The sequence below is a fragment of the Pongo pygmaeus genome, chromosome 13 (assembly GCF_028885625.2).
Source record: "Pongo pygmaeus isolate AG05252 chromosome 13, NHGRI_mPonPyg2-v2.0_pri, whole genome shotgun sequence".
Lineage (NCBI taxonomy): Eukaryota > Metazoa > Chordata > Mammalia > Primates > Hominidae > Pongo > Pongo pygmaeus.
In genome coordinates this window covers 88,938,431-88,963,610 of record NC_072386.2, presented here as the reverse complement: position 1 = coordinate 88,963,610, position 25,180 = coordinate 88,938,431, and the positions used below count along the sequence as shown (strand labels likewise).

At 46.1% G+C, this 25,180-nt stretch overlaps 1 protein-coding gene and 1 pseudogene across 1 annotated transcript in view; one reads left to right on the top strand and one right to left on the bottom strand.

The window, feature by feature from the left end:
• The window catches only part of GABBR2 (gamma-aminobutyric acid type B receptor subunit 2), a 415,862-nt gene that overhangs the window by 92,689 nt on the left and 297,993 nt on the right, over window positions 1–25,180 (top strand). The gene's annotated exons all lie outside the window — the stretch shown is intronic.
• On the bottom strand, window positions 13,763–22,163 carry LOC134737982 (septin-7-like; annotated as a pseudogene).

Below are 25,180 nucleotides of genomic sequence, written 5' to 3'. Positions count from 1 at the left end.
ACTGATGTATTGTATAGATACACTTCCATTCCTTCTGCATGAGGCTTTCAGCACCGGATATCTGTAGGCACATTATTACAGGGAAGCATTGATTTTTGCCTAGTACAATATGTCTTCTCTTTGAGGAAATGAAAATCATGACAAAAAGCCATTTTTCAAAATGACTTTGATTCTTGTAGTTTATGGTTCAGAAATGAGGCCTGGGAGAAGGGACCTTAATTTTCTGTGCTAATTATTTGGCTCCCGTTGTAAAGGAGCAGGTTTTTCCTGAAGGAGCCCTTAGTAGGCCCACAGTCTGATAGCAGCAGTGGCTGCTTTCAGTCTGCAGAATGCTTTGCAGTTCACAGCATGCCTTTCTGTTTTGCGCTCTGTGAACACTAGCTGACTGACGAGGTGGAGGAATCATATTCCATCTGTGGTAGGGGACAAGGGCTCTGAGAAGCAGAGTCACAAAGTCTGTCCAGACTGAAATAAGACAGAATGTGTGTTCTCAAGGCAAGAATGGATGGAGAACCACACGATGTGGATGCCGTGGATACAGGAAAAGAACTTGGAACTGGACGGTGGGATGGCAGTGGTGCCCCTGCTTCACTCCGCAAGTCCTGGTTCCTTCTGTAACCAGCTGTAACCTCGGCCAAGCTGTTCAACCTCTCTGAGCCTCGAGTCCCCTCTCTAAGGTGGGGATAATTGTCCCCACGTGGCCCACTTCCCTGGACTGCCATGCATTCAACAGGAGATAATGGAGAAAGTGCTTCATAAATTGTGAAGGGCTCTTTATAAGCCAAGGGTAATTGCTGCGCAGATAAGAGCTTTGTAGAGTCTATAATTCCTGCAACATTAATAACAGTAATAGCTTTTTTTTCCCCACTGAGCCATTGCTGTGCCTGCCGTTGTGCCTAGTGTTTCACATGTTTAATTCTCGTGATGGCTTTATGAGGTAGGCACAAATACTAGTGCACCCATTTTGTAGATAAGGAAACTGAGACTCAGAGGTGGAAGGTAGTTTGCTGAGGGCCACACAGATAGCGAAGTGGGATTCAAACTGGGCTCTGTGTGACTCCAAAAGCCTCTGAGCCTCAACTCCCTCCACCGGAGCAATAATGGGTGCTGAGATGCGCCTGTGCAAGCCGCCAATTACAGATAATGAAAACATCTGCAGAAAGGAAGCATGAAGCTCAAGGTTACCTGGACCCAATGCCTCAGAGAAGATTCAAAACCTAATTCCCAGAGTTCCTTCTTACCTCTTCTGCTACCAAGTTATCAGCTATTCTTTTGTCCCCTGCTTGCTTTGGAGGAATACCATTTAAAAAATCAAGGGTGGGTTGGCAAAGAGACATTGACAACCAAATGTAATGTGTGAATTTCTTTTTAAATCTACGATTTAAAACAACCCATAAATACATTTTTGGAACAACTGGGAAATTTAAAGTATTGATTTTATTTTAAATAAGATTATTTTAAAATATTCCTTTTTTAAAGGTATAGAGTAGTAATGTATGTAGGAGACGGTCCTTAACCTTAGGTGATACATCCCTGATATTAGAGGTGAGGTGGTCTTATGTTTTACACCCAAATAATTCGGGGCTGGGAGGGGGGAGAGAGAGAGAGAGAGAGAGAGAGAGAGAGAGAGAGAGAGAGAGAGAAAATATTAGTGATTGGTGAAAAGACAACAGGTATATGAGTATTAATTGTACTATCCCTTCAGCTTTACTATAGATTTGAAAAAATAAAATGTAGCAGTAGAGAGAAAATAACTCAAGGGGTTCGGGAGAATTGGCGTTTGCTGACTGCCTCCTGTGGGCCAGGCTCTGGGCCAGACATCCACATGTACTATCTCACTGGTTTCTCGCAGCCTCTCTATAAGATAGGTGTTAAGTCCATTTTGCAAATGACCCAACAAAGCACAGAGAGGGTAAGTGACCTGCACAAGGCCACACAGCAGGTGAGTGGTGAGCTGGGGTTCATATGCAGGCGTGCGTGAAGCTTGGGAAGCTTTCAGCTAGACCACAGATGAACCCTCCTTTCTCACCCACACTGCAACCCTTCCTCACCTGGCTTTTTCATGGTGGAGGTGCATACAGAAATTACTTTGTATATCCCAGTGGAAACCCTAAAGGCTCAGTGAAAAACATCATACACTATTAATCAGGGCCCTCAATCAGAAGCAAGAAAAACAAGGAACTCCAAGTATCAAAAGCTTCATTTGCTGACCAGAGTCCCCACAGGAAGGAGAGTTCTGGAAAAATAAATGTTGACATTTGACACCACAGGAGCACCAATTTAAAAAGGCACTTTAAACCAAAATTGACTTCACAAAAATCAATATTGAAAAATCAGACTTGGATTCCGATGAAATATCAGTCTCTTGATGTTTATTGACTTGGGTAAATGTTGGCATTTTACAGCCCAGAATTAAAATAATAGAATTTTAGAGCCAGACAAGACCTCTGAGATCATCCTGTTACCTGCCTGCAAATCTCTCTTTCTGGGCTGTACTTAATGATCTTGTTTTTATTATGTTTAATTATCCCTTCTTAAACTATGTTTAATTTTATAAATCTGCCTCAAATCTTGGTTCCACAGGCGCAAGGTCTAATAAATTTTTTCTGGGGCAGGGGTAGGGGGTTAAAATTTTATTTTGTGCTTATATTTGCCTTGCTTCTTACAGGTTTCTTTTATTACCTTCTTTTGGGTTTGTCTAATTTTATTATTTCTGTTTTCCTTTTGCTAGGGAGCTATAATGTTGCTATTCTTTTAACATTTACCCTCAAAATTGAAAATATATAATTTCTAAAATTTTAAACTTAATATATGTATGCTCATTACAGGCAGTATAAAGATCTTAGAACACTTAACTTCACTTTTCCCCACCAACTTATGTTCTTATTGAATGTTTTCTCTTTTTTCTTTTTTATAAATATTTTTTAAAAGAAAAGTCAGGCCAGGCCTAAACTAAAGCTGTCAGTTTATAGAAGAGATCATCGGCAAGAAGGGGAGTGACTTGCCTGAGGTCACAGAGTTGGGACCAGAAGCCCCAGACAGTCACACTGTGCCTCACTTTCTCCTCTGGGCCTGTCCCTTCTGGAGTCTTTCTGTCATGATCACATCAAGGAGTGAGGAGCACTTAGCAAAGGCTGATTCCCCAGGGCTGCTGGGGAGGTGGTAACCATGTTAGGCAGATGTCAACTGGAGAGAGAGGAGCAACAGAGACAGAGAGAGACACACTGAGAGAAGCACTCACAGAGGCAGAGAGGGAGACAGAGAGATAGAAGCATACCCAGTGACAGAGATAGAGAGAGAGAGAGAGAAATAGACAGAAATATTCAGAGAAAGAGACAGAAAGAGTCAGAGAGACAGGGAGAGAGACAGAGAGATGCAGCAGACCTTTTTTTTTCCTTTGCATGGAGGCATCTTTTGTCATTGTTGCAGGGTAAGATGCAGAACATGTCATTAAATTAGAGATACTGTTGTTTCATCCTAACATGCTTTCATCTGCCTAATTAAATACCGCGCACAAACCCGCAACTATTGTGATTGAACAATCCCCACAAAGTCAAGATTACAAAAAGGGCACAAGACTAGTAATTATGCCAAGTGTGGTTCCCCTTCCGAGGGTGCCTATGATTAAGCCATTTAGAGGGATCTTGTGGAATAAAGGTGGATGCCCTTCATGAAGTCTGAGACCAGAGAACCACAGCTACTCTTTTTTGAGCACTTTGTATAGACCAGGCACTGGGCTAAGCTTTTTCTGTACCCATTTTTTATCCTCACAGAGAAGCCAATTGGATAGATGTCATCCCATTTTAATAGATGAGGAAACGGAGGCTCGGAGTGGTAAGGGGACTTGCTCCCGGTCACACAGACTACAGGTAGTGGGAGCATCACTGGGTGCAGATCTGTCTGGCTGTAAGTCCACTCTGGCCATGATTCTTCCATCACTGCCTGTGGCCTTGTTCTGACTCCACAGTGAGCCTGTCTCTGCTGTGACTTTAGTGTTGGGTTTCCTGAAGCTTTTTTTTGTGTGCCAGCAAATGGCCTGGGTCTCCTGCATTCACTAGAGGAGCGGTTAGGATTCCCAGGATCGTGGCTCGAGAGGATCTAATCAGAGAATCAAGGCCAAAGAAATCCCTTTAGGGACCCAAGTTCTCTGACTGTGCAGGAGGTTCCATCTCCCTTGTCATTCCTTCTGCTGAATCTTGGTATTTTTGTGTGGTCCACAGCAATGTCTCTAATGTGTATGCTTTCATTATGATTCCAACAAGTACAAAAATGTGACTATGAAAATAGAATCAGAAACCTTAGAGGTACTTGGGGCTCCCAGTCATTCAGTGTCCCTGCTCTCCCAGGCTGCATTTGTGTCTCCTTGTCTAGACATCCTCAACTCCTTTTAGGATTCTCTCCCTTAACTTCTTATGCTGCCTTTCCTTTCGCTGGGCCCCATTTCCCCACCCCTCCAGACCCTCACCTCCTTTGGGGAGCAGCTGGGTCTGGCTTTCCTTGGTACCCCCGAGCACCCAACCCAGAGCCGGCACCCGGTGCATGTTTGGTTTGTGGCATAGTTTAGCATTCATTCACACGCACATCTGACAGAAACTTGCGATCATCCATCATAAAGAGAATTTATCATGGTGGATTGGGAAGTTATTTAAATGCAATGCAGCAGGCACCTAGGAAAATTCTAGGTCTCATTTACATCTTCAGAATGTGAATGGAGGAGAGTGGTTAGAACTGACGTGCAGTACCTGGGGAAGCCTGGAATGTAGATATTTAAAGTGAAATACACAGTCCAAGGGATTGCAATTCATGGTTCTGCATTTTGAGGGCAGAGAAATTAACAAATGCCTAAATCAGAAACTTTAGTTTTAAAATGTGGAAAATATATTCTTACATCAATACCTCACTTATCCAGAGAACACAGATCCAGTCACTTCATCTATCCAAAACCCAGCTGACTCTGCAGGTCTCTAAACTGCCAAAGTAGAAGACTTATCTTTCTTTTTTTTTTTTTGAGACGGAGTCTCACTGTCACTGAGACTGGAGTGCAGTGGCGCAATCTTGGCCTACTGCCACCTCCTCCTCCTGGGTTCAAGCGATTCTCCTGCCTCAGCCTCCCGAGTAGCAGGAATTACGGGCATGTACCACCATGCCCAGCTAATTTTTGTATTTTTAGTAGAGAAGGGGTTTCACCATGTTGGCCAGGCTGGTATTGAACTCCTGACCTCAAATGATCTGCCTACCTCGGCCTCCCAAAGTGTTGGGATTACAGGCGTGAGGCACCGCATCCGGCCAACTTTTCTTGAGGCTCATTTGGTTTGTCTGGGAGCTCTGCTTCAGGCTTCTCTCAGTTCCTAGCTGCACCTGTGTTGTGCACTTTTCTTACCAGTTGTATTATCTTTGGTTTCCAGACTACAGCAAGTCAACCAGTTAGGAACGAGTGTAGGGTTGATAGCCAGCAGCAAGAAATGTCAGCTTACTGCCTGACCCGGAGGGTGAGAAAGGGAAGAAATGTCAAAGACCCTGAGGATTTGAAAAGCATGTTGGGAAATTAGGATGGAAGGCAGTGTAACATCCCATACCCTGTATCTTCCCTGGGGGCCACATGTGTTCCTGGCAGGTCCGTGGCTTGAAATTCATAACCGTTCGTTGGATTGGTAAGTCATTTAACCTCTCTGAATCTCAGTTTCCTTATCTATAAGATGGAAATAGTAATTTATCAGCTTTCTATGTGTCAGACACTGTTCTTAGTTCTTTACATGTGTGAATTTAATTCTCACAATTTACCATGAAAGAAGTACTACTTATCAGCACTAAGCAGTTGAGGCACAAACAGGTGCAAACTTGCATAAGCTTACCTAGTTCATAGATGACAGAACTGGGATTGAGAGTCAGGCAGCCAGGCTCTGGAGCCACATTCCGGACTGTGGCTTTTGTTCTGGGAGCAATGACCCTTCCTCCCACACAGAGCTGTTTAGAGGGTGAAATTAAATATGTATCAAGGAGTCCAGCACAGTTCTGGGCACACACTGAGTGGCCTGGAAGAAAGGATCTGGGCTATGTACAGCACCATGTGTTTTTCGAGAGCAGGGAGTCGACACCGATTATTCCTGGAGGGTGAGATTGGAGGCAAGGGAAGTGGGGAGCAACTTGGCGCCTCCTGCTTTATCCCTGACTGTATTGTTGGACTCTTCTAGAAGCACGTTACCTTAGCAATTTCAAAACATCCTGAGGGTGGGGAGGAGAAAGAATTTTGAACAATAAGGGCATGTCTAAAACCTGCAGCCATGTCTAAATTCCATTTTAAAAGTTAGTCTATCAAACATGGCTTAAGTTGGAGCACTTAATGATATACGCTTTATTATGTAGAACTTCACTTCCGTGGAACAGCTGATGCCTTTTCACTGGTCTGCTGTGAATGCCACCTGTTACTGTGCTGAGATAGGCTTGTGGTCCTTCCTCCTTTCCTCAGTAAATCTCACACCAGGAGGACTCTCTGTGCCTCTGGGGTCTACATCTGAGCCATCCAGACCATCTGCATTGACCGTGTGCTCTAGTGTGTCCTACATCCTGCTAGGGGCTGGTGATTCAGGGGTGAGTTGGGTGGCATCCCTGCCTCAGGAGCCTATAAAGTGAGAGAGGCAGAGGTGGCCAGCCAGCCCGGGGCTGACCCAAGGTTGTCCCTGAGTGGGGGCATTTCTTCTCATGGAAGGATCCATCAGAGTGGTGTGTCAGCTGAACAGAGGGAGGTAAAGAATTTTGATTGAAAAGGCTACAGGACAGAGAAGCTGTTCCAGGTTGAGAGAACAACAGGCAGAGGGAAGGTTAATATACCCTGAAAGTCTGTTTCTGGGCAATAGCATCACTGAGACCTGTGTTAAAAAGAGCCAGCTCCTGGATGAATTGAGTTTACAGTCTCCATTTGTGGTCAAGTTCTATAGGGTTGATCTTCACATATGTCTGTCTGTCTCCCTAACCTCCCCAAAGCATCTTTTTATCCTTCTCCATTCCCATTTCCCCCCTTCTTCCCTCCACAGAAACAACAGCTATCTAGAAATTCTATTTTTCTCATCTCTATTGTTATATCTTACTGCAGATGTACATGTCCATAAACAATCTATAGTATTTTTAAGCTTTATGTAAACATCATACTATATATAACATTCTATAACCCATTTTGTTCTACTCATTTTAGTTTGTCTTTTATTTACTTAATTAATGAATTAATTTTTTTGAGACACCGTTTCACTCTTGTTGCCTAGGCTGGAGTGCATTGGCACGACCTCGGCTCAACTCAACCTCTGCCTCCCAGGGTCAAGCAATTCTCCTGCCTCAGCCTTCCAAGTAGCTGGGATTTACAGGCATGCACCACCATGCCCAGCTAATTTTTGTATTATCAGTAGAGGTGGGGTTTCACCATGTTGACCAGACTGGTCTTGAACTTCTGACCTCAGGTGATCTACCTGCCTTGGCCTCCCAAAGTGCTGGGATTACAGGCATGAGCCACCGTGCCCGGCCTAGTTTGTCTTTTAATAGGTGGGTTTAATTGGTTTATATTTATTGTGATTAGTGATATATTTCTACTCTTATTTTGAGCATTCCTTCTGCGACTCCCCCTTTTTCCTCTGCTGATGTGGTTATATCCTTAACACTTTAGCATATATCCTAAATAAATTTCTTTTTTCTACTCAAATCTAATGCTATTCAATATCATTCTCCTTTACTGAATCTGACGAGAATTGTAATCATGCCTCACAACCCACTAATACCTGTTCATCATTGTTTCCTAGAATTTTGTTTCCAAAATTTTTAATTGTTATTATTTTCGTGTTACAGTTAGTAGCTCATTAACTTTACCAACACATTTTCCTAATGCTTTTGCTCGCCACTGTTTTTTGTGCCCTATTCCTTCTTCTGGGTTCCCTTTTCTTCTGGCTGAGTTCATTCTCAAGTTGTACTTAGCGCATATGGTGAGTGCCAAGGATGGTCAACGCTCTTAATATTTGGATGTCTTAAAATGTCTCTGTTTTCCTCTCACTTTTGAATACTGCTTTAGCAGAGTTCAGAATTCCAGGCATGCAGTTACTTCCCTGCAGAATTTGTCTTTTGGGTCTCTTGTTGCTGAAGAGATGTCTGCTGTCCATCCAGTTTTTGACTCCTTAGAAACTGTCTTTTTCCGGTAACTCTTGAGGCCTATGCCTGGAACAGGCTTCTTCTCGTTTTTATCATATTCTTTTGGCCACATCAAGTCACAAGGCCAGCCCAGATTCAAAAGGTAGAAAAGTAGACTCTACTCTTTTTCTTTTTTTCCCCCTGAGGTAAGGTCTTGCTCCGTTACCGAGGCCGGAGTGCAGTGGTACAATCGTGGCTCACTGTAACCTCAATCTACTGGGCTCAAGCGATTCTTGTGCCTCAGCCTCCTGATTAGCTGGGATTACAGGTGTGTAATTACAGGTACAGCCACCATGCCTGGCTAATTTTTAAAAATGTTTATAGAGATTGGGTCTCATTATGTTGCCCAGGCTGGTCTTGAACTCATGACTTCAAGTGATCCTCCCACCTTGGCCTCCCAAGGTGTTGGAATTATAGGCATGAGCTGGTCATGGGTGCCAGCTCACCTTTTGATGGTAGGAGATTCAAAGTCATTTCAAAGGCTATGGGTATAGGAAGGGGTGAGTAACTGGCCATGTTTGCATTCCATCTGTCACAGTTTTCCACCTTTTCCTGCCATCCAGAGCGTGCAGCTTCCTGTGGGCTGAGGCAGCAGATAGCAGTTGGTAGAACTTCATCCCAGCTTTCCTCCAGAGCAGAGGAAGCCCTTCTCTACCTGCTCTGCTCCAACCCTTTGCTTCAAATAGTGAGCTTGACTGTAGTTCTCTTTTGCATTGATTGTGGCTCTGGTCCCCGCCTTTACTTGGGCATGCTATGAGTCTCTGTTACCCCAGAGAATTCTCAATGCCAGGCACCTCTGTCTGTATTGCACTCAGAGCCCATCAAGCCTGCAGCTTCATCTCTGCTTACCATGTTGTGGTTTTTTTCCCCACTGAGAATTTTATTTTTGAGTAATGCTATGTCTTTAAATTTTCTATTTTTGTAGTTCAGCTATCATTGCTGTGTGTTTGTTACAGCAAGGAGGAGGAGACCTCAAAATGTGAATTTAATTTGTGATACCACCTTGGCTGGGATTCTTTTGTTTGCTTTCTTCGTAAAACAGTGCTTGTCACATTCTCCGGGAAACAGATGAGGCTGTGACAGCACATTAGAATGTACATAACTGTGATAGTGAGAACAAAAGCGCAGACTCTCTGGGTTAGAAAGGTCCCTCTATTGCTTGAATCCCTCCTCAGCCTATCACACAGGTGGGCATCTAACACCTGGACAGCTCCAGGGCTCGCTGACTGGCCACCTTTCCATTGCATCCAAGCATAGCCCGAGCTTTGAAAAAGATGTCGTTATTCTCCAGCTGGTGCCTGTCTCCCTGTAGCTTTCTGCCTCAGCCCCCCATATCCTAGTTCTGGTCCTTTCCTCTGGAACCAAACACACCGCATCTGTGCTCTCTGCCTCTGAGAGCCCATCAGAGCTATGCAGGCCATGCTGGGCCTGAGGGGGCCCTTCTACTGGCTGAACAGCTACAGGCTCTGCAGCCAAAACTCATGGGATATAATTGGCTGTCCTCTCTCCAGAATGGCTGACTCTGGGGACACTCTGCAGGTGGTCCCTTCTCTCTTCCTGGGCAGGGCCCAGATAGAGCCTCAAAGATGGGTTTGGATAGACCAACCAGAAACTGAGCAGGCCTGTTCTCCACGTCCTTGATTCTGGAATGAATCATTCTCCTGCTGTAGCCTCCAGCTATATTGTGAGATGAACTCACATGGCTGCTCGGTCAATTGCCATTCATTCATTCACTCCTTGGGTGCATCAGGGAAGCAGTGCTGAACAAGGCTGCCATGGAACATGGGGTCCAGTGAGGCAGACAGATGTAGTGTGACCACAGCCACGAGGGCAAGGTACACGGTGGTGGGAGTGTGCGTGGCTGGGGAACCTACCCAGAATTTGGGAGGCTTTGTAAGAAAGTGGTGTGTGCTCTGAAGAGCACTTTCTCGTTTTCTTAACATTTCCAAATCCAGATTCTCAAGAGAGAAAGTCTCTTCCTTGCCAGCTCATTCTTCCTGGGCCTGCAAGGTTATGGGTCAGCAGCTAGCCTATGGCTTGAGTTTACATACCTTGTCCAGTTAGCTATGCCTGGGATATATGAATCTTCCAATTTCATTCATTCATTCATTCATTCATTCATTCATTCATTCATTCCTCGGGTGCACTTGGGATGTGATGAAGGAATCCATAGCAGTTTTCATTGTTGGAGAAGCTCAAGTAGGAAATAGGTAGGGCAGGGATGGGATGGGGTGACAGTAAGTGTGGTGGCTCCATGGCTGAAGGAGACATGCAACTACAAGAGACTGTGACTGAAGCCTAAGACACCAAGGTGAGCAAGGGACAAGGTAGGCAGTGGAAGTGGCAGCGGCCATGCCACGCAGGGCCTTACAGGGCGGGAGGCGGGGGGTGCCATTGATCTTTATCCCAATCTTTATCTCGGGCTGGTGTTGGGGACTGAGGAGCCCATTGCTGGGTGGAAGTAGCCCAGTTGGGAGAGGACAGGATGGTGGTTCTATAGGCAGCGGGGAGGAATGACCTCCCTGGACACAGGAAGACTTGAGAAAGCAGTGGAAGGTGGGGAGAGCGATGTCAAGGAGGCACCTTGTTTTTTGTTTGTTTGTTTGTTTGTTTTTGATACAGAGTCTCATTCTTTCACCCAGGCTGGAGTTTAATGGCACAATCTCTGTTCACTGCAACCTTTGCCTCCTGGGCTCAAGCAAGTCTCCTGCCTCAGCTTCCTGAGTAACTGGGATTAAGGAGGCACCTTGTATTTGCTTTCTGTGGCTGCCAGAACAAATGGCCACAAACAGGGTGGCTGAAAACAGCACACATTTTTTTCTCTCACAGTCCTAGAGGCCAGAAGTCTGAAATCAAGGTCTTGGCAGGGCCAGGCTCTCTCTGGAGTCCCTGGGGGAAACCAATCCTTCTGTGCCTCTCCCTGCTTTTGGTGACTGTTGGCATTCCCTGACTCGGGTCTGCATGGTTCCAATCTCTGCCTCCCTGGTCACATTGTCTCCTCTCTTCTGCCTGTCTAGTCTGTTTCTGCCTCACTCATGAGATTTATAGCCTACCTGGATATTACAGGATAAGCTCCTCCTCTCAAAAGCCTTCACTAAATCACATTTTTGCCATGTAAGGTAATATTCCCTCTTTTACCATATAAGGCAGCATTCACAGTTCCAGGAGTTAGGGCATGGGTGCATATTTTTGCAGGCTGCCTTTCAGCCAGTACAGTGCTAAGGACCTGACTATAGAAGTGAGCCCTCACGTAGTGCAGGCTGTGGGTCAGGCTCTGTGTCCTGACTGCTTCAGATGGGTTGACTCATTTTAAACCTCATGAAATAGGCACTAGTGTCATCCTCTCTTTATAGGCAGGAAACTGAGGCTCAGAGAGGTTAAATGGGCCCACTGTCACGCCACCAGGAAGCCACCAACTAGGAGTTGAGTCCAGGCAGCAGTTTCTGGAGCCCTTGGCAGGCTGCACTGCCGTCCTAGGCGGGGCGGATGGAGGATGGGTGCTGTTCACTGAAATGAGGCATCTGGGAGAGGGGTGCAGGGAGGACAGGAGTTTGGTTTGGGGCATGGTGAGCCACAGCCCCTGACATCCACATGCTTCTATGTCCCCTTTATTGCCAAGTGCAGCCTCCGTGTCTGGGTTTCTGACCTTGGCCATGGCCCCTCTGCCCTTTCGGCTTGTGGAAACAGCCTCCCAGTGCTTCGATGGCAAGCCCTCTTCAGAACCACTAGCGCCACTGCCCAGTGTCCTGGCCCTGAGCCTGGGTTTGGAGCCCTCAGTGTCTGCACAAACTGACAGGGCATCACAATGACTTTGAGGATGTAAGGGCTGTGCCACTGGCACCCAAGGAGCCTGGAGCCCAGCTCTGCCCCAGGCCACTCCCAGCAGCCCCACCCTTCTGAGGGGCCTGAAAGCTGGAGGCCCTTAGCGCCATCTCCCCTGAACCACGCCTTGCTCACTGCCAGAATCCCACCTTGGAGCCCTGCCCTTCAACCAGTCTTGCCACTCATTGCTTAGGGCTTAGGGCTCAGCCCACCCAGCTGCATTATAGCTGGGAGGGGTTAGGTGCTCTGTTATGTGGAAAAATCACCCAATGAAATGTCAGGAGACCATTCCCACTCCTCCCCCATATTCACTTGAAATATGAGTATGCTTTGGATTTCATAGATGGAAGGGAAAGGGCATTTGAGGTGCAAGAAACTGCGGGGAGGTGAGGAGCAAAGGCACAGAAGTGGGAAAAGATAAATTCTGCTTGGGAAATGCCAGCTGCAAGATGACTGTGATGTAGAGCACCTGAGGTGGGTGACGGAGGGGCTGGAAGCGGTGAGTGGGGGCAGAATTCAGGCTGTCTGGGATGCCAGTCTGTAAGAGATGGAATAATGGTTTTATAAGAAATGATTCTATGTCAATTGCAGAGATTCTCCACTGATGCATGTTGTTTGTACTTTTTTTAAATATCACAACATGGTTTATTATGTGAATTTTTTACAATACAAACAAAAAATACAGAAATGCAATATATGAATACAGCTAAATGCAGAATGGTGACTTTTTTCTCTTCAAGAGGCTGTGATTCCCATTTCTAGTAAAATTAAGAGACTGCATATAGGTAGAAACATGTTGGTCATTAGCTTCACAATTTTGCCTAGAAATGATCTGTAAATGCATTTTTCCCCCTGCTACTTACCAGAAAGTGTAAAAAGGAGTTAAAGAAAGTTTCCTTGTTGGTTCCTACCATATGAAAGATGCTATATTCTATTTCAGCAGGGCCAGTATGTGAACACTATCTAAATTAAATGTTACTACAAAAATGAAGTAGTAATGAGATTCTGGCTAAAGAGTGCACTAAATGAGAATAATATATATTTAAAGAATCCGAAACAAACAAACAAAAAGAGGTTGTTATAAAAAAGCTCTAGGTGCACTGTAAGCATATAGGGTTTTTTTTCCATGTGTATTTTTAAACAATGAAAGTGTCAAAACATAGGGTCAACTGTGTTAGACTAAATTACATTATTGTATATGCTGCATTGAATGGAACCTTTGTATTATAATTATCATAGAGAAGCATAGTTTGCATCATATTATGGCCTTTTATCCTCAATGAAAACCTTCCAGAGTTCTTTTATTTTGGAATATCCTGTAAACAATCAAACCGTCAGAACATGATTGTACAACAGTAAAATGTTTTCTTGCATTAAACTGAAGATAATCTGTTCAATAAAAAAAGAAAAAGAAAAAGTAGGAAAGGTAGAGCTGTTACTTTCTAAGTAACAACACCCTAGACAATTAAAGGCATCTTAATCTCCATCAAGAACAACAGCAACAAAACTAATGTTTGTCATGCTGTTAAATCCATCATTATAGATAAAACTGATGCAAATTGGTCAAATGGATCCAACAAACACTGATGTCCAAGCTGGCATATTGGCAACTAATACGTAACTGGTGGTCAACAGAGAGTTTAAAAGCTCTTCCTTTCTTCTTGTTCTTTTCCAAGGTTCTCAAAGAGTTCTGTTGTTCTAAAATACGTTGTTGAGCTTCCCAGTTTGCTTTCTCATCCTCTGATGACTTTTTTCCTCTAATTGTTTATGCTGTGCTTCCAAATTCGTTTTCATTTGCTCATGGTGCTGCTGGAGCTCAGCTTCAGAGTTCTTCAGTTTTGAACTTTTTCTTTGACCTTCATCTCAAACACCTGCTCCATCTCCAGCTCCATCTTCTTCATTTTAGCTACATGCTCCCTTCTTTCTTCTTCCATTTGTGCCAGAGGGCTCTTGGTCAGCTGCCCTTTATTCTTGTTGTTATCAATTCCATTATAAGTCACAGCTTCCAGTTTTCTGCTTCTATAGTTCTCATAGTGGATATTATTAGTAACATCTTTCAAGTCCTGCATGGGTGTTCTTATCAACATATTTCTTAGAATTGTAAAATCACAATGTTCACCATTTTCAACTTCAGCAGTACCCCAAGGATACTGCTTTCCTCTGATCATTTTGCCATTAACTTCAATGATAGTATTACTACCTACCACACCAACAAGTAAATGGTCCTTTATCTTTTAAACAAGTTTATTTTCTTCTTTATTGTCTGTTTCTAGAAATTCATATATTTTAATTTTATGTTCTTGGATTTCTTTCATTATCTGTTTTTTAAACTGTTAGCATTCCTCTGGTGTGAGTGTGTCTGCTGTGGCAATAAGTGAGATGATACTCTTTCATGCAAACGCTTCATAAACTCAATATTCAATGGTTTAAGTCCATGTCCTGAAGGAGCAATGAAGTATAAACAACCCTGCACCCTGTTATCAGGCATCTGACGTCTGTTCACGCGCGATTCTGCATTTAGGTAGTCCTCAAATTTACTATCAATGTAGTCGATTGTAAGGCTGCCAGCAATTACTATTATCCACTGCATCTCCAAATCCTGGGGTATCAACTATTGTGAGCAGCAACTGAACACCACCTTCTTTGATTAAAACTTTGGATTGTTCCACCCACTACCATAGCGTGAATTCGAAACCAGATCTCTTAACTAATTTTCTGTATACTTGATTTGGAAGATTGGCAAATCCCACATAGGCTTCAAGGGTCTTCTGTTGAGCTACCGAGCGACATGGGGTGAGCAGCGGTTTGGATGCCGGCGGAGCCGGAGCCGCGGGCGAGCAGGAAGAATATGAGTCTTAAGTCTGAATGCCGAGGAATTCATGTGGATCAGTCGGACCTCCCATGGTGCTGCTGTTGACGCTTCTCTCCTCAGCAGCAGTGGCTCTCGCACTGTTTGTACTTTTTTTTTAAAAAAGGAAAGTGATCATAAAAAAATGATGATAGGCCGGGCACGGTGGCTCATGCCTGTAATCCCAGCACTTTGGGGGGCCGAGGCGGGCGGATCACCTGAGGTCAGGAGTTCGAGACTAGCCTGACCAACATGGAGAAACCCTGTCTCTACTAAAAATACAAAGTTAGCCGGGCGTGTTGGCACATGTCTGTAATCCCAGCTACTCGGGAGGCTGAGGCAGGAGAATCGCTTGAACCTGGGAGGCGGAGGTTGCAGTGAGCCAAGATTGCGCCACTGCAGTCCAGCCTGGGCAACAGAGTGAGACTCCATCTCAAAAAAAAAAAAAAAAGATAATAGACACCACAGTGCTTCTGATCTGCCAGGCATTATTACAAGCAGTTTGTACGTATTTACCCTTTAAATCCTCACATGAGGTGGGACTATAAACTAGTTCAACCATTGTGGAAGACAGTGTGGCAATTCCTCAGGGATCTAGAACTAGAAATACCATTTGACCCAGCCATCCCATTACTGGGTATATACCCAAAGGATTATAAATCATGCTGCTATAAAGACACATGCACACGTATGTTTATTGTGGCACTATTCACAATAGCAAAGACTTGGAACCAACCCAAGTGTCCATCAATGATAGATTGGATTAAGAAAATGTGGCACATATACACCATGGAATACTATGCAGCCATAAAAAAGGATGAGTTCATGTCCTTTGTAGGGACATGGATGAAACTGGAAACCATCATTCTCAGCAAACTATCGCAAGGACAAAAAACCAAACACCACATGTTCTCACTCATAGGTGGGAATTGAACAACGAGAATACTTGGACACAGGAAGGGGAACATCAAACACCAGGGCCTGTTGTGGGGTGCAGGGAGGGGGGAGGGATAGCATTAGGAGATATACCTAATGTAAATGACAAGTTAATGGATGCAGCACACCAACATGGCACATGTATACATATGTAACAAACCTGCACATTGTGCACATGTACCCTAAAACTTAAAGTATAATAATAAAAAAAAAATCCTCACATGAACTCGAGGAAAACAGTTCCATTATCCTGAATTACAGGTGAAGAAATGGGATGCTATGAGGTTAAATGATGTGCTGGGGTCTCATGGCTAGTCTGCTTATGTCACGCGGTTTGAAGCCACAGTTAAAGATGTGAAGGTGGTAGGGTATCCTAGAGGCACTCCTTGCCATCGTCCCAAATGGCAGCAACAGTCTCTAGACCCTTAGAAGATCCATTAAGAAAAGGAAGTGGGCCCCTGAGGAATCACAGTGATTGCCGACCTCAAGCTGGGCTTGTGGGTTTCCCCATCACGTTCATGTGGGCATCACAGTAGCTCTGTAAGGCAGGTGAGAGTCCATAGCCCAAGATGCAGACACAAGCTTAGCCTCAGGGTGGCGAGTGGCCCACTGCGGATCTGCAGTACCGTCCTGGGGAATGGCAGCTTGTACCAAAGCCACCTTGCTCCACCCTTTCTGAAAATCCCCATGTTCATGCTGAGAGCTGTGCTCCCCTTGTTGCCTCCAAGCTCTGGGGCTCATAGCACCTGAGACTGGCAAGGCAGGTGCAGTTGGAAACCTGACCTGGGGATGGCTCCTCCATTGTTGCACTGTACATCCCTGTGGAGGCCTCAACAGAAGGAGAGGAGCACTGCTGCCCTGGTTTCGTCTCATGGGCGCGCCCTGACTTGTTCTGTTATGCCTTTTGGCCTTGTCATGTACATATCTTGTCTCCTGGCTGATGGCAACTTCCATGTCATTATGGGTGATGTGGCTGGGAGACCAGGAGGGCAGGGACCATGTCAGCCTTGGCTCTTGGTCCTTAGCTCTGGTGTGGTGAATGGGATATCGTGGGGCTCAGTCATTATTTACTGGATCAGGGAAAGAATGATTGACTCCTGGGAGTTGAGGGGTCTAGATTGGAGTACCAGCCCCGCAAAAAACTAGTTGTGAGTCCTCAGGAAAGCCACTTAATCTCTCCGAGCCTCAGTTTGCCATTTGTAAAGTGGGTGTGATAATGTTTGTTTTGAGTGTTACAGATGACTATCAAGGGGAAAATGTGTGACATATCTTTGTAACCTAGAAAGGGCCTTATATAAAGATCTTTCTCACCAGCATTATTATTATGATTACCATTGTTGTCTCTGTTAGTATGAGCATCCAGCCAGCATTAAAAACAAATGCATATGTAAGGACCAATCTTCCAGTGAGTGTTCCAATTTATGCAGGTGTTGGTCAATCAGTAAGCAATTTCTGAGGCCCTACTCTGCCCAGCCTTCTACATGTTGTGGGTAGAAGGAAAAAGCATGGCAGCACAATCTTCTGGAACAAAAGCAAACATTAGGAGCCCAAAGGGTGGCTGGTGGCTATTTTAGGAAGGGTGAGGGCGATGTTGAAGCAGAGACCAAGACATTGAGAACTTCGGTGAACCTGCAGTCTGTGACTCCATAGAGCTGCATGGATGTCCTGTCCTGCAGAAACTGTTGCTCAATAAAGCCGATGAAATGGATGTGTGGGAGGTTGGGTGGGGGAATAAGCAAAGCTCCTTGGCAGGAAAATGAGCTGGCATCTCAAACTTCAGTGTGTACCCGGATCATCAGGGATGTGTATTAAAAATGGAGCAGCCCTAGAGATTCTGATTTGGTAGGTCTGGAATAGCACTTGGGAAGCGGCATTTTAACAAGCCCCCAGGTGGTTCTGATGCAGTGGTCTGCATCTTTGAAAAGCACCACCCTGTGCCCGGGCGGGTCTCCAAGCCTCAGCTTCCAGCTGTCAAAACCCAGCCAAACATAGCTACTTAAAAATGCACAGAACACAATGAGAGAGCACACATCTGAATTCTAGGTGATATTTTCAGATGGAACGGGACGTTATTTTTGTCCATGTTGGTAGGAAGGTTCTTGGGGTTTAGTGAACCAGAGCGGAGTCTGTTGCTCCATGCTGCTCTAATTATGGTCCCTGAAGCTCTCAGTGGGAAGTAAGAACCAGAATATTCTTTCTGAAGATCTTGTGTGCTACCCTGGAAGGTCTGTTTTGCAAAATTAATCAGCTTTGGGCCAGTTTCTTATCTTGAACCATTTGAGATTTCTGAGCTGCAGTTGCAGAAAGCATGCTTAGGGAAAATCACATCTTTGTGTCTTTGTTTCTAGTGCACTGGTGGAGCCTCACTTGTGTGCCAGGCCCAGGGTGGGAGGCAAAAATCAGAGAGGTGATCCTTGCCCTTGAGGGAGGGCAAAAAAAGCAGATGCAGAGCTGGAGCTTGAAGGAGAATAAAAGAAGTGTTGTTGGAAGGCTCAGTAAGGATCTTGAAAGAATAATATCAACCAAGGGGAAACTGGATAAGAAATCAATTTCAAAATTTCCAGGATGAAACTGCTCCCTAAAAAGTAATTAGCGATATTAAATTCCTCCTCTCTCTACCATGAATGAAACTTGGCCATTGAGGAAACACAGTGGAAAAGTTCCAGACCAAATCCTTTGCCTGAGACTGTCCACCCAGATCTTAGTTGTAACAGGACAATGAGGAAGTTGCTGGAAGAATGATTTCCAGCCTTCAGGGATCTTGTTTATCTTTCTGAAACAGGGAATGCCTTGGCAAATGAAATGAGGTGCTCTGTAGGAGACAGGGCAGAGAGAGTGGGGGTATTTATTGACATGAAACCCATTTCTCTCTCAGTCCAAATTTGCTGAGCATTCAGTCTTCTTAGCAACACCAAGAATACCAGCAGTAGTCCCTTGGGGTGGCCAAGTCCTTGTGTTTCCAGAGCCTGTGTTTTCCTGTATCTGCTGGCCCTCCCTACAGCTTGATAAGGAATCACTACACTTTATAGACAGGATTGGAAGGCCCAGAGAAGCAAAGTGACTTGCCTAAGGCCACACAGCTGAACCCAGGCCATGTCTGCTTCTGACTGTGGCATACTGGACTCTCCACTACAGACTATGGCCCCACGTTGTGGAATCCAGCAAATATTTGGGTGTTTCAGGGAAGACTGTGGCAGGCACAAGGTAGTTTGCTAAAAAAAGAAACCGAGCATCTCCGTGAGAACTTGCACTCTCTTTCCTCCAGTTTTCTCCTCTCCCACTGAATCAATTAACAATTTCAAATTGTTCCCTAGTGCTTGGGCAGGTTTGTTTTAGGATTATTATGATCATCGTTATTACAGGGTGTGCTTCCTGAGCGATATTAAAACGAAGAGTTGTAGGCTGGGTGCAGTGGCTCACGCCTGTAATCCCAGCACTTTGGGAGGTCAAGGAGGGAGGATCATTTGAGCTCAGGAGTTCAAGACCAGCCTAAGCAATTTTTTTTTTTTTTTTTTTTTTTTTTTTTTTTTTTTTTTTTTGAGACAGAGTCTAGCTCTGTCACCCAGGCTGGAGTGCAGTGGTGCGATCTTGGCTCACTGCAACCTCCGCCTCCCGGGTTCAAGCGATTCACCTGCCTCAGCCTTCCGAGTAGCTGGGATTATGGGTGCCTGCCACCACGCCTGGCTAATTTTCGTATTTTTAGTAGAGACGGAGTTTCACTGTGTTGGCCAGGCTGGTCTGAAACTCCTGACCTCGTGATCCATCTGCCTCGGCCTCCCAAAGTGCTGGGATTACAAGCGTGAGCCACCGCACCCGGCCACCAACAATAAAAAAAAAAAAAATTAACCAGGCATGGTGGTGCAAGCCTGTGGTCCCAGCTACTCAGGAGGCTGAGGAGGGAGGATTGCTTGAGCCCAGGAGGTTGAGGCTGCAGTGAGCTGTCATCACACCACTGCACACCGGCCTGTGCAACAGAGCAAGACTCTGTCTCAAAAAAATGACAATGAAAAAATAAAAGAAAGAGCCGTTCAAGTAAATCTTTCTAAAACCAACTCAGCAACTCAGCTAAGGGTCTTCCCTGTGGTCACATTGTTTGTGCTGTACTTGACTTTGACAATCGCAGGCAGCTGGGGCTTGACATCCACTACCCCACACTTGCATCTCCAGGCTTAGCCTGGCAGTGCCCACCTGAAAGTCACTTACAGCTTCCAGTGGGAAATGGGAACAAACCAGGAAACATTCACAATGACCAGCCCTTGGGCCATACTGGCCTTAACAGAGCTTCAAGAGACCATGGTGCCCTGAGGAAAATAAGGATAAGTTTTTAACAGAGCTAACTTTGTTGTTTTAAAGAACACCCTTCACTTTGAGACGGTGCCCTTCCTTCCCTCCTCCTCCTTCCTTCTTATGTCCTTTAAAAAATTAAATTGTGGTGATAGCAGACGTTAGGATTTGTTTATTGATTTATTTATTTCATTTATTATTTTCTTTTTTTAAGAGCCAGGGTCTTGCTTCATCCTCCAGGTTGGAGTGCAGTGGCATCTTCATAGCTTACTGCAGGCTCCAACTCGTAAGCTCAAGTGATCCTCCCGCCTTAGCCTCCCAAGTAGCTGGGACTACAGATGTGCACCACCATGCGCGGCTAATTTCAAATTTTTCTGTAGAGACGAGGTCTTTCTGTGTTGCCCAGGCTGGTCCCAAACTCCTGGCCTCAAATGATCCTCCCTCTTTGGCCTCCCAAAGTGTTGGGATTACAGGTGTGAACCGCTGCACCTTGCCCTTGTTTTGTTTTTTAATGTCCTTACTTGAGAAAATAAAATTTGACAATCTACATTGGTATTCTGATACGTTTTGTTTTGTTTGGAAATCGTGTGTTTTATGACAGTCTGAGCAGCACTGTTATTGTTGTAGAAGTTTGTATGAGGTCAGTGGGGCACAGGGTAGAAGCGGTCAGTCCTGTTTACTGGGATCAGGGAGGATTTGGAGCAGAAAGTGACATGTGAGCTGAGCCTTGGAAAGCACAGTAATAGGGTGCTCACCGGGGGACCAGAGGGCCATGAAAGCCTTTTGATCAGTGAGGGACATGATAAGCTTTTCATTTTAGGGAGATCACTCTGGAGGGAGGTGACCAGCAGAGGGGAGGTAGCAGGCCTGGAAGCAGAGTCACCTGCCACAGTGAGGCCAGACACAAGCATGTGGCGGTGTGGTGCAGAGGCTGGCATGGTTCTGTGGATACTCAGTGAGTAGAACATATAGGACTTGAGACTGGCTAGGTGTGAGGGGCTAAGCAACGATGGAGTCTTGGACGGCTCCCAATTTTCTGCCTTGGGGAACCTGCAGAGGTGAACGTTGATATTAACATGAATGCAAATAACAATAGTCATGGTGACAGCTGATGTTTACTGAGCCCTTCTTTGTACTGGGCACTTGCTGAGCACCATGCCTATCCAGAAGGCTTATGCAGAGAAAGCAGGTTTCTCAGAGTCAAAATCTAGAGCCCCTCTCTCACCCAGTCACATCTGTATTCCGCCTTCTGGGACACTGACCACATTTTAGGGGAAGATGGCAAGTCCGGGTTTGGACCTGTGGGTCACCCAGGTGGAGATGTGTGGTCTGGAGCTTCAGGGAGGTGGAGGTTGGGATTTGGGGTCATCAGCCTACAGATGATGGTTGATGCTATTGGAGCGGGGAGGTCAGCTAGAAATACTCCCTGGGAAGAAGTGTTTTGCCCAGCAGAGAAGGAGGAGCTGTTCCATCTTTGCAGCCCTGACGCCTGTCATCTTAGCTGTGATTTGGGCCTCTGGTTGTATATTTCCTGCAGATGTGCCTGGAATCATTGAAATGAGAAAAGGGGAGATTTGGGGGGCTGCACAGCCCTTCCTTGTTCTTCTTATTTTTTCTTGAGCTTTTTATGATGGGTGATTTCAGATGTATGCCTCAGTAGAATGAGTAGGATAAGCTGCCTCCATGAGCCCATCCCCCAGCTTCAGCAATTAGCCAGCGCGTGCCTGCCCCTTTCTTAATTGACTCTTCGCATTCCCAGCCTCTGCATCCAGGCAGTTTCTATTAATACTTTGGAGATCCTGCTCTGCCCATTTCTCCTACTGCCTGCTTTAGGCAGACCGGGCTGGTCAGTCCTCAAACAGCCTTGTACCCACCCCCATCTCTCCCTGGCATTCCTACCTCACCTTCTAATTCAGACACTGTCCTGTCCCTCTCTTCTCAACTTGGGCAAAGCCTCCTGGTGCCACATGGGGTGGGGTCCCCAGGTCTGTTTTGTGTCCTGAGTTTACACCTGAGCCTCCTTGGGCAGGTCACTGTATACCCGTATGCCTCGCTCAGAGCCCGTCAGCACCACTGCATACTGTGTCTGAGGGGCCTGGGGCCCCATGCTCCGTAGGACAGAGGTGGCCCCCTCAGCCTGGGATTGAAGGTCATGTGTAATTCAGCCTCCATCGGGTCAGGAGAAAACACTGGCCCCTCACCCTATGTTGAAACTTTAAGATTACCCTTGTTTCTTGAGAGGTTTTGTTTTGTTTTCTCTGTTCATTTGCTAAACAGGCCTAGTGTGTCCATTGCAGGTCCTAGGTTGAGAGGACCCAAGGTGATGGAGTGAGGCCCAGCCACTATGGCAAGGCCCTCAGGGGGCTGCTCTAGCCTCCTGGTGTTCGTTGTTCTGCTTGGCTACAGAACCCTCCATTCCAACAAAATTTGCTAGAAGCCCACATATAAAATCTCCAGAAGGGAACCCTTCTGGTTAAATGGTGGTGGGGACTCAGAGCCCTGCTCAGTAGGGTCATGCCATGTCAGTCTTTCTTCAAGAGGCCTCCTGAGGAACTGAGTTTGAAACCCCTAGGTTGGAGTCCTCACCTTCAAGGCCACCAAAGATCCCACCCAGGAATGAGGCCTTCTCTGCCATTCCCCCGAGATGCAGCAGCTGGGGATGCGCGTCTTTTCTCCTGGTCAGCCTGAGCTCAGTGCCAGGCCCAAGAAAGATGGCACAGGCATGGTTCTTGCCTTCAGGTAGGTCTACTCCAGGGGGATAAGGGGGGAGGAGGCAGGGGAGCCATTTATGTCTATAAGAGGCTCGTTAATAAAAGAGTGAAAACCATATAGAGGACATGTGGTGTACTGTGATGGAACAGGGAAAATTCTGCCCATCTCACGTGGCCTGTGGGCGGGCTTGGAGGCTGGGTTGCTGTGTGATGCCGCCTCCTAGGTAGCGGGGTTCATGCTCACTGGATGAGCTTTTAGGTCCAAGTGTCTGCCAGCCATGTGGAAGCCCATTCCAGATGCTTGATCTGCTGTGTGCGCACCCCTGGTTGGGTGCTGCTGTGACAGCTGAAGACGAAAGTCCCACCCCACCCGCCCCAAGTTAGATCTGTCGTACAGACACTGGTTATGCACGTTTGGGGATTTTTTTTTCTTCTTCCCTATGTGAAGTTTTAGTTTTTCAGTAAACAGTAATTAAAACAAATGTACACAGAGACAACAATGCCGCATTTTAATTTATTTATTTCAGCTGACTGCACCCGCCAGCCTCCTAGCAAAATTCCTTTGTTTTCTTCTTTATGCACGATATTAACAATAGATCTCCCTGTGTAGTTTTGTGTTCACCCTGTTTCTAGAGAGTGTGGAGGATGCAATGGGTGTGGCATATGAATCTCATACCTTCTACCTGTAGAGGAGGTGATGCACTTCCTGAACTGTGGAAAATGAAGACGCTCCTGTCCTTCCTTTTCAAAAGCTTCCTCCTCCAAGATGTCTCTCTAGCCTCCTCAGTTCTAGTCACTGGCCTCTTCTAAGTAAGAAATTTTTCAGGTGGATGTTGTCATTGAATGAGCCTAGCTTAGGGCACAGCTCCTAGAACTTGCTTATAAGTAGGCTGGGCGCAGTGGCTCACACCTGTAATCCTAGCACTTTGGGAGGCCAAGGCAGGTGGAGTGCCTGAGCCCAGGAGTTCAAGACCAGCCTGGGCAACATGGTGAAACCCCATCTCTATTAAAAATACAAAAAATTAGCCGGAGGTGGTGATGCACGCCTGTAATCCCAGCTACTTGGAAGGCTGAGGCAGTAGAGTTGGCTTGAACCCGGGAGGCAGAGGTTACAGTGAGCCAAGATTATACCACTGCACTCCAGCCTGGGAGACAGAGTGAGACTCTGTTTCCAAAAAAATGAAAATAAATAAAATAAAAAGAACTTACTTATAAGTGAATACTCTCTTCCCTGCTTTTCCCAATCATCTACCCTTCCCCTCCCTGGCATTTTTTCTTATTGCTCTGAGTGCATTGCTGGAAATTTCCTTACCTGTGCCCTCACCCCAGGTGGCTCTGGGGATTCTGGGAAGGCAGTGATGCTTGCTGCCACTTCATCCTTGAGCCCCACAACCACCAAGATTCATGAGGTTGTGGGTGAGTGCACAGACAGGCTGGCCCCAAGCCCAGCTTCCCTCCTGCTGTCTGTGTGTCCTGGAGTTGGTTATGTAAACTCTTTGAGCTTCTGTTTCCAACTCTGTAAAATGGGGGTTGCTGTGGACATGCAGCTTCATGAGATGATGCTTGTGAAGTGTGCAGGATTTTCCCTGCCACATAGCAACCTTCAGGAGTTGAGTGCCGTTATTATTATTTCTGGCTGCTCTTATTGCCACCCTAGCGGGCACTCAGCCCATGCATGTTGTCCCTGGCATGTTGTTTGTGATCGCAAAGTTCCCAGCATAAGAATAAAATTCTGTGTGCGCTGTTGTGCAGGAGAATACACACATTCTTTGCCATCTATTTTAGAGCAACATGTATGGAATCTTGGTGGGGTGGCCTGAATCCTAGGCTGACGGGGTGGGGGCCTGCAGATCTCAGATAAGCTGCACCACTTGGGTTCACAATGCAGCGCTTGGCCCAGACAACCCCTGGGATCCCTTGTTGACCTAATATTTCCTAAAATATGAGTATCTGGAGACTGAGCACAGCATAGGGGTGGGCCTTATCAGCTCCTGCTGGGGAAGGCGAGTCAGCCCTGGGGTTTTATGCAAGGCTTCGAGGTGGTCGCCTGGCCTCCCTCTGTGCTTGCCTAAGGCTTGCAGGCTTTGGGGAGGGGAGCTGACAATTCCCATGCATATTGGGAGTAGGGATGCTGGTGGGAGGTCTCACCTGCTGCCTGCTCTAGCTGTTAAGGGGAGGGGGTCTTGCAGAATCTGTGACTTTGCCCCTCCAACCACGGAGGCAGCTGGTGAATGGAGGCTGTGTTTTGCAGAATGCAAGCGTAAGGATGGAAACAGAGCCCTGGGCGGCAGGGTCTAAAAGCCTGGTTGTCATGTCAACAGATTGGCCCAAAATAGTGAGAAATAGCAAGGGGCAGGTCCCCATATGGTCCTGTCGTGACCACATCACCCGCTCCTTCCATGGCAGGGCTGGG